Source organism: Notamacropus eugenii, chromosome 5, assembly GCF_028372415.1.
Source record: "Notamacropus eugenii isolate mMacEug1 chromosome 5, mMacEug1.pri_v2, whole genome shotgun sequence".
Taxonomy (NCBI): Eukaryota; Metazoa; Chordata; class Mammalia; order Diprotodontia; family Macropodidae; genus Notamacropus; species Notamacropus eugenii.
In genome coordinates this window covers 85,233,770-85,250,757 of record NC_092876.1, presented here as the reverse complement: position 1 = coordinate 85,250,757, position 16,988 = coordinate 85,233,770, and positions in this window count along the sequence as shown.

The following is a 16,988-nucleotide window of genomic DNA, read 5'->3' as shown; positions in this document are numbered from 1 at the left end:
ACTTATCTTCTAAAAATGTTCTTAGTCTTGTCACTGAGTACAACATCTTCAGGCCAACAGGCCTCTTTCCCCATCTACTGCTGCTCTGTTTTAGCCTCACCATGCTGCCTCAGGAGATACCCTAGCATGACTCTACCTCCCTCCACAAAACCTAACTCCTTGTTCCTTTATGCTTCAAAGATGACTTCTTCAGAGCTCCCTCTCACTGGCCTCTTCCACAATCCCCCCAACTCCTGGTAGTGACTTCCATGTTTAGAAGGCTAGACCAGACCATCCATGAAGATCCAATCAAACTAGTTTTCTATGTCTGTCCCCAAGAGTTAACAAATCTTACTAAGCTGTGGACATGTTTATAGAGTAGGGCAAGAGGATGCATAGCCTATAATCATAAAGTGTTACATCTAAAAAGGCATTTGCAGACATTAAGGTGATAGGATCTTATTCAAACTCAAGTCTTCTAATTCCAAATCTAATGTTCTTTCCCAAATATAACTCAAAAAACACCAGCAATCACCCAGTCCAAACTCCTTTGACAGATAAAGTAATAGGGATACATAACATAACCTATCCAAGGTCATACAATTAGTCTGTGGGAGGGCCAGGAACAGAGTCTAAGATGTCTCCTACGTGGCTCAGGTCCCTTCCTCCTACCTGGGCTGCCTCTCTATAAGGAGTTAGATTCAGCAAATGCAGTAACTATTCTTTTTTGAAATAAAATTTGGGACACAAAGAGACTACCCTGTACCCTATAAGACTATACCTCTCAGGTGAGGTTACCTGGTAGCAGGTTTGTGGATTTAGACCTAACTGCTTTATCCATGTCTTTTTCTACAGTACAGATCAAATGATGTCACTTCCTATTGCTTATAGGATCAAAGGCAAATTCCTCTACTTGGCATTTAAAGCCCTTCACAAAACTGGTCTTAGTCTGCCTAGGGCAGCTAGGTGGTACAGTAGATAGAGTGCTGGGACCAGTTCAGGAAAAACTGGGTCCAAATCTTGCTTCAGATACTAGCTGTGTATCCCTGAGTAAGGCACTTAACCTGTCTACCTCAGTTTCCTCATCTGTAAAAGGGAGCTAATAATAGCATCTACCACCCGGGGCATTGTGAGAATAAGTAAAATAATAAAGTGCTTTACAAGTTTTAAAGCACTGCGAACATGTCGGCTATTACTATTATCTTTCTAGCTTCATCACACATTAATCCTTGTCATGCTCCCTAGCCAAACTTGCTTTGTTTTTCCTTATACATAATAGTCAATTTCATGATTTCCATGAAATTGACTTTTGCACTGGCCTGGAATTCACTCTCTCCTCATCTCTGCCATTCAGAATTCCTACAGTCTTTTAAGACTCATTCAAAATGTCATTTTTCATTTGTGGCCTTTTCTGACTTTCCCAGCAGTTACTGCCAACCTCACCAAAATCACCTTGTATCTTATTTTTTTTATATTTTGTGTTTGCCAGCATGTTGTATCCCCTGATAAAATAGAAGCCCTTTGAGGACATGGACTGTTTCAGTGTCATCTTTGTAACCCCAGAATCATCCACAGCACTTGGCATACAGTAAGCATCCGATAAATGCTGGTTTATTGCTGAAGTGTTTATTTCCTTCTCACCATAGAACACTTTAGTGGGGAAACTGATAACTAGATCTGTTTAGACCTAATCCAGTCAGGGATAGAGTTGGTGCTGTGCCATAGAGGACAGACCCACAGGATGGGACTGTGGGCCCACCTACACAGAGGACAGTTCATAGAGGATGTTCCAATGGTGTCTGGGCATAGAGGTTGGGGAAATGCGCTCAGCAGTGCACATGACAGTCCTACCAGGAGTCTGGTCAAAAAGTGATTCATTCCCTGGGGGGTTCTTTGCACTCCATGACACTGAATAACTGCAATACAATGCACACAATGGAGAGGAAATGTGGACCAGTCCTCTGTCAAGGAAGAAGTATATCCTGAGGGGAGGTAGGGACTCCTCCACGGTTACACCCTTAAACAAAGCCTTATTTGCCCCTGGCTAGTTACATCTTTGTTGCCAGGAATGAGGACCTAACCTAGAAGTTTAAATTGGGCAGTAATTTTGGAACCCTTTGCTCCGAAGGGAATGTGAGGGGCATTAAATTAGGATGGAACTGAAAGTCTGCCTGATGGAGGAGAGGCTCACTGGCAGGTAGATCTCAGCCTCTCCTCCCTAGGACATGTGATTAGCTCAGCTTTCTGACTCAGCTAATGATGTCATGACCATTGCCTTGCACATAATGGGACATATCAGAGAAGAAAAATGATTATCATTACAAACATGAGAGCAGCCAACACAAATGGACTTGGCCTGTCACTCTGTGCTGTAAATGATGGGGCTGCTTCTCTTCCCTCGGGGCTGGAGAAGTACAGAGATGCTTCCAATGTTGGAAAAACCTAGGGTTTTAGAGTATATCCTTCTTGGCAGGAAGAACCCAGTGGAATCCAAGGAGAGCTGCCATGGGGAGGTGCTTTTCCATTCCAAGAGAGGCCTAGTTGCCCTGTGCTGCCCAGCTCACCTCTGGCAAGGGCTTCCTTTCTATTACTACTTTGCATTTTAACCTGGACCCAGGAAAAGCCATGAGCCTGGTGAACAGCAAACTCACTGAATGGCTGCTCTTCCTGCCAGACACAGATTAAAAGTGATTTTTCCCCCCTTAAATTACATTTTATTTTCTTACCAGCTGCTAACTCTCGGGGACAGATTGGGAGATAAATTATCACAGCAGTGAATGAATCTAATTTTTCAATATAATTCACCGTAATTCTATATTTTCCACACAAGATGGAAATAGAGCTGGCTCATTTCCAGGAGCTGAACTTTTGCAAAAAACACAATACCCCCAGACTCTTATGGGCCTCTTAGCTTTGAAGCTCTAGACCACAAAGCAGCCAGATTAAAACCCCATCATCCTGAGAGATAAAAAAGAGAGGCAGAATGCCAGATGGAGGTATGGAGAGGAAGAAGGAATGGAAGAAGAAAGGAAGGAAGGAGGGAGGGAGAAAAGGAAGGAAAGGGTGAAAGAAGGAAAGGAGTGAAGGAAGGAAGTAGAAAAGAAGGAAAGAGGAAAGGAAGGAAGGAAAGAGAGAAGAAAGAAAAGAGGGAAGGAAAGAGAGAGGGAGGGAGAGAAGAAGGGAGAGAAGAAAGAAAGGAAGGAGGAAAGGAAGGAAGGAAGGAAGGAAGGAAGGAAGGAAGGAAGGAAGGAAGGAAGGAAGGAAGGAAGGAAGGAAGAAGATAGAAATGCAGAGACTTATTATGTGTAAATGCCTGAGGGAAGATTGTCTCTACAGCCTGGGAAAGGAGGTCTGAGGTAATGAGAGAGGAAACTGTAATGGAATTTGCTGCACACTTGGAGCCTGTATTTAGTTCCAACAGTTCTGTGTGGTGTCTTGTAGTTATTTGTTATTGTTAGCAGCTTATTGACTAAAGTTTGGTAGTGAGGATACGGAGAAGAGACTTTAATCAAGGCCTTGCCTAAGCTCTGAATACGGTTGCACTGAGTGTCAACAAATCTTCTTGGGGCCATTTTTCTTTCCTAGGGTCTCCCCAGCCAGTATATCTAGAGAAATTAGAAAAGGAATCTACTATCATGGTTATTTACTAATGAGTCTTCTTGAGACCACAACTGCTAGATCTCGGTCCTGCTGCCAGATTGCTACTGGTACCCACTCCAGGGACCTCTGACCCAGGTCACAGGGAACTGCTGGAAAGATGGATGCACTTCAGCATCCAGTTCAGATGAGCTTAAATAATTAAAAGAAATGTCAGGCATCCATTACAGGGAAGAAGTAGCTGCCTCTACCAGGCCTCTAGAAGATGCTAGGACTAAGTCTTGCCTTATATCCATGGGGAATATAAATGACCCAATTAATTCTCTATAATTTACAAGCCATCACTTCTAAGAGCCCTGAAGGAAATGATTGGAAACCATAAATAGGATTTTTTGACCTCCATTGTTGAGTCTGACTAAAGATGGACAGGGGTTGGTGGTAGGGTAGAGGTAGTTAGTCAGTGGTGTCCGTTCTCGGGGTAAATTAAAGGTAGAGAGTGGTACTAATTTCTTGGCTAAAGATGGAGCACTAACCAGCAGTATTCAGTTCCTAAGGAGTGGAGAGAAGGTAAATAATGGTGCCTAGTTCCTAGCTAAAGATGGTGGGGCTCACCAGTGATCCTCACTCTGTAGCTAAATACATGGAGGTCTAGGCCAGCAGTGCTCTATCTGTTGCTTCATTCTGGTTGGGGGTGTATTTATGTTCCCTACTGTTCAGAGGCAAAGTGAACTTTGACCTAAACAGTGACTTGGTTCAATTCAATTAGCAGCAAAATAGGAGTCTGGGCCCTCAGAATCTGGGGAGTTGGATAGAACTTCAAAAGCCATGTAGTCCAATCCATATCTGAACAAAAAGCCATGCTACAAGATAGCTAACAAGTGATCATCCAATACTATTAACCTCCAGGGAGGAGAAGCCTACTGCTTCATAAAGCAATTCAATCCTCTCTGGAATCTCTCTCCATGGTAAGAATTTGTCCCTTATACTGAACCTTCATCAGCTTTTGCAGTTTCTGCCTGTTCGTTGCTCCTGGTTCCGTTCTCAGAAGACAAGTTAGGAGCAAAGATGAAAAGTTGAATCTTGGAGATTTTTCTAGTCTACTTCCCTGTTCCTTGGTTGCTATTGCTGAGACAACTTCTTGATCTCTCTTGCGGATCAAACTTGCTCTGAAAAAATAAAGTCTAGCAAATATTCTTCCTGAGGTCCAACATATTGAAACACTTCAGGCATCTGTGATTTCATAGAACTGAATGTTCCTTCTACAGATGCAAACCCCAACCCCTCCACACAGCAAAAGTGTGAGGGTTTTGTGAGTACCATGGTCAAAAAATTCATTTTTCTGTAAAATATTTGGGGATGAGTTCCCCTAGATTTGGTTTGACTAGTCTTTGTAAAATTGACATACTTTCTGTTGTTCAATCAATTGATCAACAAGGTTTTATTAGGTGTGCCTAGAGATACAAATACAAAAAATGAAATAAGGACTTTACATTCTTTTCTTTTAGAATTTTTTTTAATTAAGTAGTGTTTATTTTCTACCCCTTCTACTTCATCTCCTAACCCTACAAATGGAAAAAAACAAAACAAGAACACTCTGACAAATATGTTCATCCACTCAGAACAAATGACTGAACTATCCATGTCCAAGACTGTCTATGTCCTGCAAGTGGTAGGGCTTTGAAAGACTCTGGGTTAGTTCCATCTCATGATGCCGCAGCAGAGCAAAACCTCAGAGGAGGAATACATGATTAATATAATACACACGCTTCAGAGATTTATTGATGGGATCCAACACCTTAAACCCTAAGGATGAAGCTTGAGTACAGGAGGTTAGAAGAATGCTAGGCAAAAGAACCAACCAAAAGATGGTTGGGAGCAGGGATTTTTTCTCATAAAGGTCCCTGTTTATTCAGATGAGTGACTTCTAAGTACCCTCCCTACTCTGAAATTCCCCATTTCTAGGATTGGTAACTTCCTATATCTAGCACAGTGCTGAGCACACAGCAGGCATTTAATAAATGTTTAATGAGTGATAACTCTTCTTTACCATTGTGCAATTAAAAAGTTCAAGAGACAATTTCTGGATAATTTAATTATTTGAATAAAAGGATGGTCATTTTGGTTTTCTCTCTCTTAGACCAAAGATAATCATGGTGGCAGACTTACAATGTAAATGCCCTTTTGGAAGAGGAGTATTCCTGAGGGTAGTCATCAGTTCTGACTGGTTGACAAATTAATGAGAGGTAGACTTTACAAACAGAAGTGAGCTCACTCCATTGAGAGGCTGAGAGTGACATCATGTACCTCTCAGGACAGAGAGACTATCCCTGTACCAGACCACCCACAACCTTGGGTAATCTAGACAAAAAGATCTATTTTCACCTAAGCTTAGCTGAGTGGAATTCACCTTAGACTAGTGATTCCTTGTAAGGTTGGGTAGAGTTGGATAGAGAAGTTTAGCTCAACCTTCAGAGACTGAGGTCTTGAAATGAGGATAATAGGAAAAGGGGGAAATCTGAATCTCTCCAAATCATTGGTTATTAATAATCATCCTCTCATGGTCAGATGCCCACAAGCCGAGTCCATCATCTTCCTAGGGCCTAAATATTGGAGTGGGGGAACAGCACATCATCTACAACTTCCCCTAGAGTGAAGTGGAGATTGAACAATTATACAACTCACTGGATCCATTCAAGTAATCAAATGTGATCATTCAATTAAAAAATCCATTTTGGGGATAGAGATCCCCTTTGAATGTCTACACAGATGAAAGGAGAATCATTTCCACATCCCTTGATATGCTGTCATATCATATGATATGCTGTCATAGCCTTAAAATCAAATTATTCTTTTCAGGACCAGAATTCTTCTGGATACATTTTCACATGAGATTGAAAGCAGTTGCTCAGTGTTTCCTCTACACATGTGACCTCAGAAGCCAGAGAGATAAGTAGATGGTTAAACATGCTCACACACACACACACACACACACACACACACACACACACACACACACACACCCCTTTCAAGCTCTTTTCTATATGTTAAAACATCAACCACATTCTGCATTACCAAGATTCTCTGACCCAACCCTGACAATACACACATATGGACACAGAGATATCTACATATTCATCAGGCTGTGGTCTCACACATATAAAATCTCTCCCATTTTAGGGGCAGTTAGGTGGTATAGTGAATAGAGCCCTGGGCCTGGAGTCAGGAAGACTCATCTTCATGAGTTCAAATCCTGCCTCAGACACCTCATTAGCTATATGACCCTGGACAAGTTGATTAATCCTATTTGCCTCAGTTTCCTCATTTGTAAAATGAGCTGGAAAAGGAAATGACAAACCACTCCAGGATCTTTGCCAAAAGGCTCCCAAATGGGGTTATGGAGAGTTGGACATGCCTGAAAAATAACTGAACAACAACATGACCTTGAGAAAGCATCTCTCTGGGCCTCTATTTCCTCACTGGTGAAATAAAGGAATTGAGTTAGATAAACCCTAAATTCCCTTTTCTGTTTTATCATTCCATGTTTTATGACTCATGATCCCTTCCAATTCTGACATACCAGATTTAAAATTAGAATCTTACTCCACCTTGGTCACACAAACCTACTTGCTGATCACTATCTATGACATTCCATCTCCTGCCTCCTTTCTTTTGCCTAAGTTGTCCCCTATGCCTGGAACACTCTCCCTCCTCATTTCCACCTTATAAAATGTGTATCTTGGGAGCAGAACCAGGAGAACATTGTACACAGTTACAGCCACACTGTGTGATGACTAATTTTGATGGACTTTGCTCTTCTCAGCAATGTAAGGTTCTAAGACAACTCCAAAAGACTCATGATGGAAAATGGTATCCATATCCAGAGAAAGAATTGCAGAGTTGGGATGCATATTGGAGCATGCTGTTTGTTCTCTCTCTCTTTGTTTTGTTTTGTTTTGTTTTGCTTCTTCTTTCTCATGGTTCATTCCATTGGTTATAGTTCTTCTTTACCCCATGACCAATGTGAAAATATGTTTAATACGGATGTTTATGTAGAGCCTATATCAGATTGCATCCTATCTTAGGGAGGGAGGGGGAGAAAATTTAAAACTCAAAAGCTTGTAGAACTGAATGTTGTAAACTAAAAATTAATAAACAAATCTTAAAAAAAGAATTACCAAAAAAAATAAAATAAAATCTGTAGCTTCCTTCTCAGGCTAGCTCAGGTATCACTTCCTACAGCAGATCTTTCCTATTCCCCCCGCTTGTTAGTGTTCCCCCCTGATCCTGATACCACTTTGCACTTATCTGTGCACCTGCTGTGATCTTGCAGTTGCACGTAAATGCTCCAAATATGGGGAATGTCCTATTTTGTCTTTGTATACCAGTGCATAGCACGTTGCATGTTAGGCACTTGCCAAATTAAATTGGAGTTGAGATAATAGAATCCTACCTATCTGATTATTCCTTTGCTGGATTCATCTTCTACCCCCTAAAGATGAATATCTCTTAAGGGCAGATCCCAGACCCTCTTTTTCTTTTCTCTCAACACTCTCTTCTTTTTTGATCTCATCCACACAATTATCACCATGGATTCAATTATCCGCTCTACCACTTGACTCCCAAATCCAAAAATAGCCTTACTCTCTTGCCCAGATTTCCATCCCACACTATTAACCATCTGCTGTATAGCTCCACCTGGATGTTCCACCAGTAACTTCACTCAGTACATCCAAAACAAAATTCAGAGGCAGCATTGTATAATAGAATGCTAGAGTTTCAGTCAGGAAGACATGAGTCTGAATCTTACCTTAAACACTTACTAGTCGTGAGGTCCTGGGCAAGTCATTAACTTCTCTGTTTCCTTACCTGTAAAATTAAAGGGCTGGAATCTGCAGACAAAAAGTTACCTTTTAGCTCTAAATCTTTGATCCTATGACTTCATTATCTTTTCTCCTAAATCCTCAACCTCCTCTAGATTTCTGTTTCCCTGGGATAATACCACTTGTCACCCAGGTTCATAAGCTGGGAGTCATCCAAGACTCTTTTCTTTCTCTCAGTCATCAGAATGAATGATTGAACACATGAATAAATGAAGTATTTGCTATGTGCAAAGTATTGTGTTCAGTGGGGGCGGGGGGGTGGGGAACACAAAAAGAAAAATAAGATTGTTCCCCTGACATCAAGAAATTCACATTCTAATATATTGAAGGTTTCAGCATCAAATCCTATGGAAAGGTCTCATGGCCCTTAGAGTGTGCAGCAAAAGAGATGGCCATCCTTCATCCGTAAAGTCAATGACACTGATAAAAATCATGTCACTTTCTGATATGACATTTAACAGTGACAAAGACTTTGGTGTTAAGAGCTTTTCTTTCATGGTCTTCAGTAGCATCCAGAACCAATTGCTACGCCTTGACAATCTGACCTTCATGACATCTTCCCCATTCATCTCTTGCTTTCCATCCTCTCCTGGCCACCACCCTCCTTCAGATCCCCTATCACCTTTTGTCTGGCCTCTTCTCGTTGTTCTCCTTATTTTTAATTACAACTCACCTCCAATGCAGTCTAGGGCAGCTAAGTGGCACAGTGGAAAGAATATTGGTCCTGGAGTCAGGAAAACTCATCTCCCTGAGTTCAAATACGACCTCAGATATTTACTAACTGTGTGACCCTGAGCAAGTAACTGAACCCTGTAAAATGAGTAGTATGCACACATAGGAGTGATATTCACACAGATCCAGCATAGCTCCTTGAAAACACTTATAACAGAAATAATCCAGTTGTTGATGTCCTATCCTTTGGGGCTGTTATCCCTGGGCCAAGAATAATGATATGATTTGTCCCAGGACCTGTTAGGCAGTTCAGGCAAAATGTCCTTTTTCAAAGGGAGTATAGTCTCCAAAATTCATGCTCAGAGCTGTAACCAGGGTGAGGAAATCAGAGCTTTGACTCTGGAACCCTCTAAAGAACATTGACAACCAGCGTAGTCTTTCATGGGGACAATAGAATTTAGATTCTAGTTAGCAAGAATAATTAATTAAAACAAGAAACAACCAGATGGAGGTCTGAGGTGAGTTTTCCCCCCTCCCCCATGCCCTCCTTAATGCAGGTATGTTTCATGCTGCTTGCCCACAGATGGTTTGTAGTACTTGCCATAAACACATATGTTCCTAGTTAATACTCTGATCTTACACATGGACCATCAAAGCTATTCACACCATACAGTACAACATACACTGAAGACCTTCCCTTTCTCACATTTTGGCAAAGAGAATCCAGAGACAGAGCCCATTAGCATTTTAGCAAGCGGGCTTCATGAAGCTTGTCAATCCAAGGGCTAGCTGGAGGACACATCATCTCATCAGCTACTTTTAAAGACCTTCTCTAGGTCAGAGTCCAAAACTTTTCCAGGGGAAGGAAAAAAATTTCTTTCAATTACATAGACAGTATATGACAGTCACATGTGGTAAGGGAATAGACTGAGTGTTAAACTTATAGCCTAGAAGTCATGGGTTCAAATTCTTAAGAGCAAAGTTGTTTTGAGAATCAACTGAGATAATGCACTTTGCAAACCTCATAACACTATATAAATGTCAGCTATTGTTACAAGGAACCCTTGGAGAGATGCCCAGCATTTTTCAGCACCAGAACTCTGGTTCACCACATTATTGGTAGCTCTAAGGAATGGGAAGCACACCCTCTGGGACTGGCAACTGAATGTTCTCAGAGGAACTCTGCTTTTCTTGCCTGCTTCCCCTGACCCTGGTTCAGGATGCCTGTGGACTTGGTCACTGACCCGCCGCCCAAGGAGAAGGATTTACCTCTCTCCTTTGCAAGCTGGGCCATCTTGTTCTGTGCCCCAGTCTGCTGCCATCCACTCTGTGGATAGCCTGTTGTTTTTTGAAAGAAGTAGTGAAGCTGCTCGGGCTCCTTGCCCAAATTGTGTCGGATCATGGAGCACAATCCACAGCATGGTTTTGGCACAGGTTGTAAAACCAATTGAGGAGAGAAGGGAGGGAGTGGTTATTACTAACAATGGTATATCTCCCTGAATGTGTTAAACTGGACACGAGCAGCCCCTGTCATGTGCTGCTGGCTTAACTGTGGCAGGACCAGGGCCTCTATTTGCCCAGAAATAGATTTGCACACACACAGGAATAAATAACATTTTGCATTCCATACTGGAAAGCTCACCCTTCCAAAAGGCTTGAAGCTTTATGCCTTACTTTCATCTAGTCACACCTGACAAATGTAGGGTGCCATCAGCGACTGCCTGGCAAAGCTAGTTCTGTGTGGAGTTCCAGGAGGTATACTGGACCTCAGAGTGAACCAGAGACCATAGGAATCAGGGGACAAATTAGTGGCAAATAGAACCAGAAGCCTTGATGTGGCTAGAGCCTTCAGATTTACCGACACAAGGACCACCCCAAGCTCTTGGAAACTTGTCCTAGTTGTCAAGAACCTAAACCTAGTCATATAGACCTGCCATATCCCATAATTTTTATTGAAACTGGTGCTCTGGCCCTGAGCATAGTGCTTGTCACAGAGGAAATGTTACAATGCTTATTGACTGACTGATTGATTGATCCTCTTGGAACAACTTAAAAGGTTGTAACAGGCTTCTCTGGCTAATGTAACATAATCCTAGCACCGATTCCCATAGGGGAATGGTGTTTTATGGAGGACAAGACATGAAAAGACATGGGTCAAAAAACTCAAGGATACTAATTCTATCTAGGAGACTACAAGGATGTGATATAACCCTTCAGACAGGTACCAGATATGAATAAATATTCATGCCCTTGGATTAGTCCAATTTTACCACCAAATACATCTGAATATGCCTTGACCCTTAGTTCTATCAGATGAAGAAAGAATAAAGCCTAGAGAAGAAGGGATACTGAAAGAGTTGGGGAGGAGGGGGCAGCTGATACAATGCTGGCAAGATCAAGAGGCTTGCACACAGGTCAGAGGGCTCACAGTTAATAAGCTGACCTCTTTAGGCAAGATATTCTGCCTGTATGGCAGCAGTTCTTAAGATAGAACACTGAATTGGGCTGATCAGTGAATCTGACCAAGCCATTCTCTGAGTGGAGAGCACAGGATCATAGAATTTATGGAAATTCAGAAGGTTTGGAAGGGACCTTAGAAAGCATATCATCAAATTATCTCATTTTACAAGTGAAATTAAGGCCCAGAGAATGGGAATGACTTCCTCAATACCACACAAAGTAAATAGTAGAGCTGAGATTTGATACCAAGTCCTGAGTCCAAATTTGGAGAATGATACAGCTTGCTGCTTGATAAGGTAAATTCTTACCCATTTACTTCTGCCTCCTTTAGGGTCTGTCTCTGATAATTAATCTCTCTCTCTCTCTCTCTCTCTCTCTCTCTCTCTCTCTCTCTCTCTCTCTCTCTCTCTCTCCCTCTCTCTTTCCTCTTCCCCTCCAACTACAAGAGTGATGCTAAGGACTCTTCAAACCTAAAAAAAGCCATCCCTTGGCCTTTGTATTCCATCCAGCTATAGTCCCACTTTCTATCTTCACCCCTCTTCACAGTGAAATTTCTTTTTTTTTCTTTTTAAATTTATTTATTTAAGTTTTCAACATTCATTTCCACAAAATTTTGGGTTCCAAATTTTCTCCCCATTTCTCCCTTCCCTCAAAATGCCAAGCATTCTAATTACCACAATCACCAATCTGTCCTCCCTTCTAACATCTCTCCCTTCCCTGATCCCCATCTACTCTTTTGTCCTGTAGGGCAAGATAACTTTCTACACCCCATGACCTGTATTTCTTATTTCCTAGTTGCAAGAACAATACTCAACAGTTGTTCCTAAAACTTTGAGTTCCAACTTCTCTTCATCCCTCCCTCCCCACCCATCCCCTTTGGGAAGGCAAGCAATTCAATATAGGCCATATCTGTGAAGTTTTGCAAGTGACTTTCATAACAGTCATGTTGTATAAGACTAACTACATTTCCCTCCATCCTATCCTGTTCCCCATTTCTTCTGTTCTCTCTTTTGATCATTTCCCTCCCCAAAAGTGTTGACTTCTAATTGCTCCCTCCTCCCATTGCCCTTCTTCCATCATCCCCCCCATCCTGCTTATCCCCTTCTCCCCCACTTTCCTGAATTGTAAGATAGATTTTCATTCCAAAATGAGTGTGCATTTTATTCCTTCCTTTAGTCAAATGTGATGAGAGTAAACTTCATTTTTCTCTCATCTCCCCACTTTGTCCCTCCACTGAAAAGTCTTTTACTTGCCTCTTTTATGAGAGATAATTTGCCCCATTCCATTTCTCCCTTTCTCCTCCCAATATATTTCTCTCTCACCACTTAATTTCATTTTTTTAAGATATGATCCCATCCTATTCTATTCACCCTGTGCTTTCTCTCTATGTGTGTGTGTGTGTGTAATCCCACCCACTACCCAGATACTGAGAAGTTTCAAGAGTTACAAATATTGTCTTTCCATGTAGGAATGTAAATAGTTCAACTTTAGTAAGTCCCTTATGATTTCTCTTTGCTGTTTACCCTTTCATGCTTCTATCGATTCTTTTGTTTGAAAGTTTGAAAGAAAAATTTTCTTTTCAGCTCTGGTCTTTTCATCAAGAATGCTTGAAAGTCCTCTATTTCATTGAAAGACCATTGTTTCCCCTGAAGTATTATACTCAGTTTTGCTGGGTAGGTGATTTTTGGTTTTAGTCCTAGTTCCTTTGACTTCTGGAATATCATATTCCATGCCCTTCAATCCCTTAATGTAGAGGCTGCTAGAGCTTGTGTTATCCTGATTGTATTTCCACAATACTTGAGTTGTTTCTTTCTAGCTTCTTGCAATATTTTCTCCTTGACCTGGGAACTCTGGAATTTGGCCACAATGTTCCAAGGAGTTTCTCTTTTTGGATCTCTTTCAGGAGGTGATTGGTGGGTTCTTTCAATATTTATTTTGCCCCCTGGTTCTAGAATCTCAGGGCAGTTTTCCTTGATAATTTCATGAAAGATGATGTCTAGGCTCTTTTTTCGATCATGGCTTTCAGGTAGTCCCATAATTTTTAAATTATCTCTCCTGGATCTATTTTCCAGGCCAGTTGTTTTTCCAATGAGATATTTCACATAATCTTCCATTTTTCGTTCTTTTGGTTTTGTTTTGTGATTTCTTGGTTTCTCATAAAGTCATTAGCCTCCTTCTGTTCCATTCTAATTTTGAAAGAACTGTTTTCTTCAGTGAGCTTTTGAACCTCCTTTTCCATTTGGCTAATTCCACTTTTTAAAGCATTCTTCTCATTGGCTTTTTGAACCTCTTTTGCCAATTGAGTTAGCCTATTTTTAAAGGTGTTATTTTCTTCAGCATTTTTTTTGGGTCTCCTTTAGCAAGGTGTTGACCTGCTTTTCGTGCTTTTCTTGCATCTCTCTCATTTCTCTTCCCAGTTTTTCCTCCACCTCTCTTACTTGATTTTCAAAATCCTTTTTGAGCTCTTCCATGGCCTGAGCCCATTGAATATTTATTTTGGATGTTTGGGATACAGAAGCCTTGACTTTTATGTCTTTCCCTGATGGTAAGCATTGTTCTTCCTCATCTGAAAGGATGGGAGAAGATATCTGTTCACCAAGAAAGTAACCTTCTATAGTCTTATTTTTTTTCCCTTTTTTGGACATTTTCCCAACCAGTTACTTGACTTTTGGGTCCTTTGAAAAGAGTAGGGTATACTCTGGGAATCTGTAAGATCTCAGTTCCTCCAAGGTGACGCAATCAAGCGTGTACACTGTTCTGGAAGCAGAAAGAAATTTTTGTGCCCAGAATCTTAGCAGTTACCTCTCCACAGCCTCCTGGTCTCCAGTTCTGCCAAGTCATCACTGGGGGCTGATTTTCAGATAAGCTGTATGGGCAGGGCCGCCATTCAGTGTGTGATAAAGATCAGCTCCCCCAGGGCCTCTACACAGGGCTGAGGTAAGACTCAGCTCCTCAGTGCCCCCAGGGGTTTTATGATCCACCAATGGATGTGGGCTGCTCTAGGGGCTGCTGTGAGAACTGCTGTTGCCTGCTGTGGCCTGTGTGGGCCACTGCCTAAGGCCAGAACTATGGGAAGGCCCTTCTACCTTCCCAGCCACCTGAAAAAACCCTGTTACTGACCTTTGGCACCTGTGGGTTGAGGGATCTGTGGACCGCTGCTGCTGTGACTGGGGATTCCATGACTGGAGATTCTGCCCAAAAGGTGTCCTCCTCCCAGAGTCGTGCCAGGCTGCATGGCCAAGGCTGGGCTGGGCTCCACCCTCTGCTCCACATCCAGTGCAACCAACGTTTCCCATGGGCCTTTCAGGTCACCCTGGCAGGAAATCTCCTCCACTCTGTTGTTCTCCACTTCTGCTGCTCCAAAATTAGTTGAGAGTCCCTCTCTACAGGTATTTTATAGACTGTGTGGGGAGACCCTGTGTATATGTGTCTTTCTACTGCACCATCTTGGCTCCGCCCCCACAGTGAAATTTATTGAAAAAGTTGTCTATACCTCATACCTTCACTTTCTCATGACCCACTCTTTTCTCAGTTCCTAGAAATCTATCTTCTACCCCACCATCCCATAGAAACTACTCCCTCAACTGTTAACAGTAACCTCCTAATTTTTTATTCGCATGGTCTTTTGTTCAGTCCTGGTGCTCTTTGATTGCTCTGCAACATTAGACGCTGTCAATCAGCCCTTCCTTTACTGTACACTCTCTCTACACCTTCTTGGCTTTCCTCCTCCATCACAAATTACTTCATCTCCTTAACTGGCTCCTCATCATCTTCCTTACTCCCTTAAAGTAGGTATTCCCAAAAGTTCTGTCCCTGACCCTTTTTTCTCCTCTTTCTTTGCTCTCATCCTTGGAAATTTTACCCATTTGCCATGGCTTCATATACTACCTCCCCATAGGTGACTCCCAAATCTCCAATTCTAGGGCACATTTCAGTTCTAAAACACCCATACCTCCAACTGTTTCAGGATGCTTACATGCAAAGGTCCTACTAGTACCTCAAAATTGGCATGGTAATACATCTAAGATTTCCAAGATATATGTGATCCTTTAACCAAAGCAAGCCCCTGCTAGTCTATAACTTGGTAGGTCCTAGAGAATTGATCAAAGAGCTTAAATGATGTGCCCATGATGCTATAGAAAAATTAAGTGTCAAAGGAAAGATTGGAGCCTGGGTATCCTAGCTCCAACTCTAGCACATTGCCTCAAAATTTAACTTTAGAATGAGCATGTCTAAAACCAAGGTTATTATATTTTCTTTCTGAACCCATTCCTCCTCTTTACTCGTTATTTCTGCCGACATCACCACCATTCATCAAGATTCCCACATTGTTAACCATTAGGTTAACCCTCCCTCAACCTCCTCCCTCACCTGTCATCTCCAGTCACTTACCAAATTATTCCTATTTCACCTTCATAATTTCAATTGCATCTCTTCTCTCTTCTTTGTTCCTACTACCATCACCCTAGGACATGCTTTCATTGCTATTTAAATAGCCTCTAATGGCAGCAAGTTGGAGTCAAAGAAGCCCCGGATTTGGACTCAGTACCTGCATTAGAATCCCAGCTCTGCATCTTACTATCTATGTTACTTTGACAAGTCACTTGAATCTCTTTGAGCCTCAGTTTATAAGGGTTTCATCAGTAAAATGAGAAGGCTAGGTTAAATGGCCTCTGAGATACCTTCCAACTCTCAATCTATAATATATAATCTATAATAATAATAATCTACATATCCATAATAAAATAAATTTATAATCTATAATATATATAATTTGTGCTAATAATATATATCTATCTATAATCATCATCTAAATCTATAATATATAATCACGACAAGTCCTTTAACCTGTCCAGACTTCAATTTCCTCATCTGTAAAAGGAGAAGGCATAAAGTAGTTAAGCAACTGGCTGAGAATCACATAACTATTAAAATTGGAGATGAGGTTGGAGCCCTGACTCTAAGTGCCTTATCCACATATCACACTGCTCTCTGATCCACCATTAGACAGTAAAGGCAGAGACTTTGTCTCATCTAAACTTCACTTCCACTCTAGTATGGAGCATGTTGATTGTATCCAGAAGGCTTTTTTATTGGCCAACATTAATAAATATTCACTGGGCTGACTATCTACCATATTTACACTTATTCTGTGCTGTTCAAAGAGCATCTCCCCTCCTCTCTCTCCCTTGCTGGCAGAGCAGACCTGAGAGACTGCCCAGATGGCCAAACTCACCAGAATTCTCTATGATCTTTATAGCAAAGCAGAAAGCAAAATGGACATTAATTTACTTAGACTTCTTTATCGCAATGCAAGTAAATAGAAATAATAACATTTAAATTGGCTGCAGCAATGGCTCAAATGTAGGGTCTGCTGGTACATTTCATCTACCCCCTGCA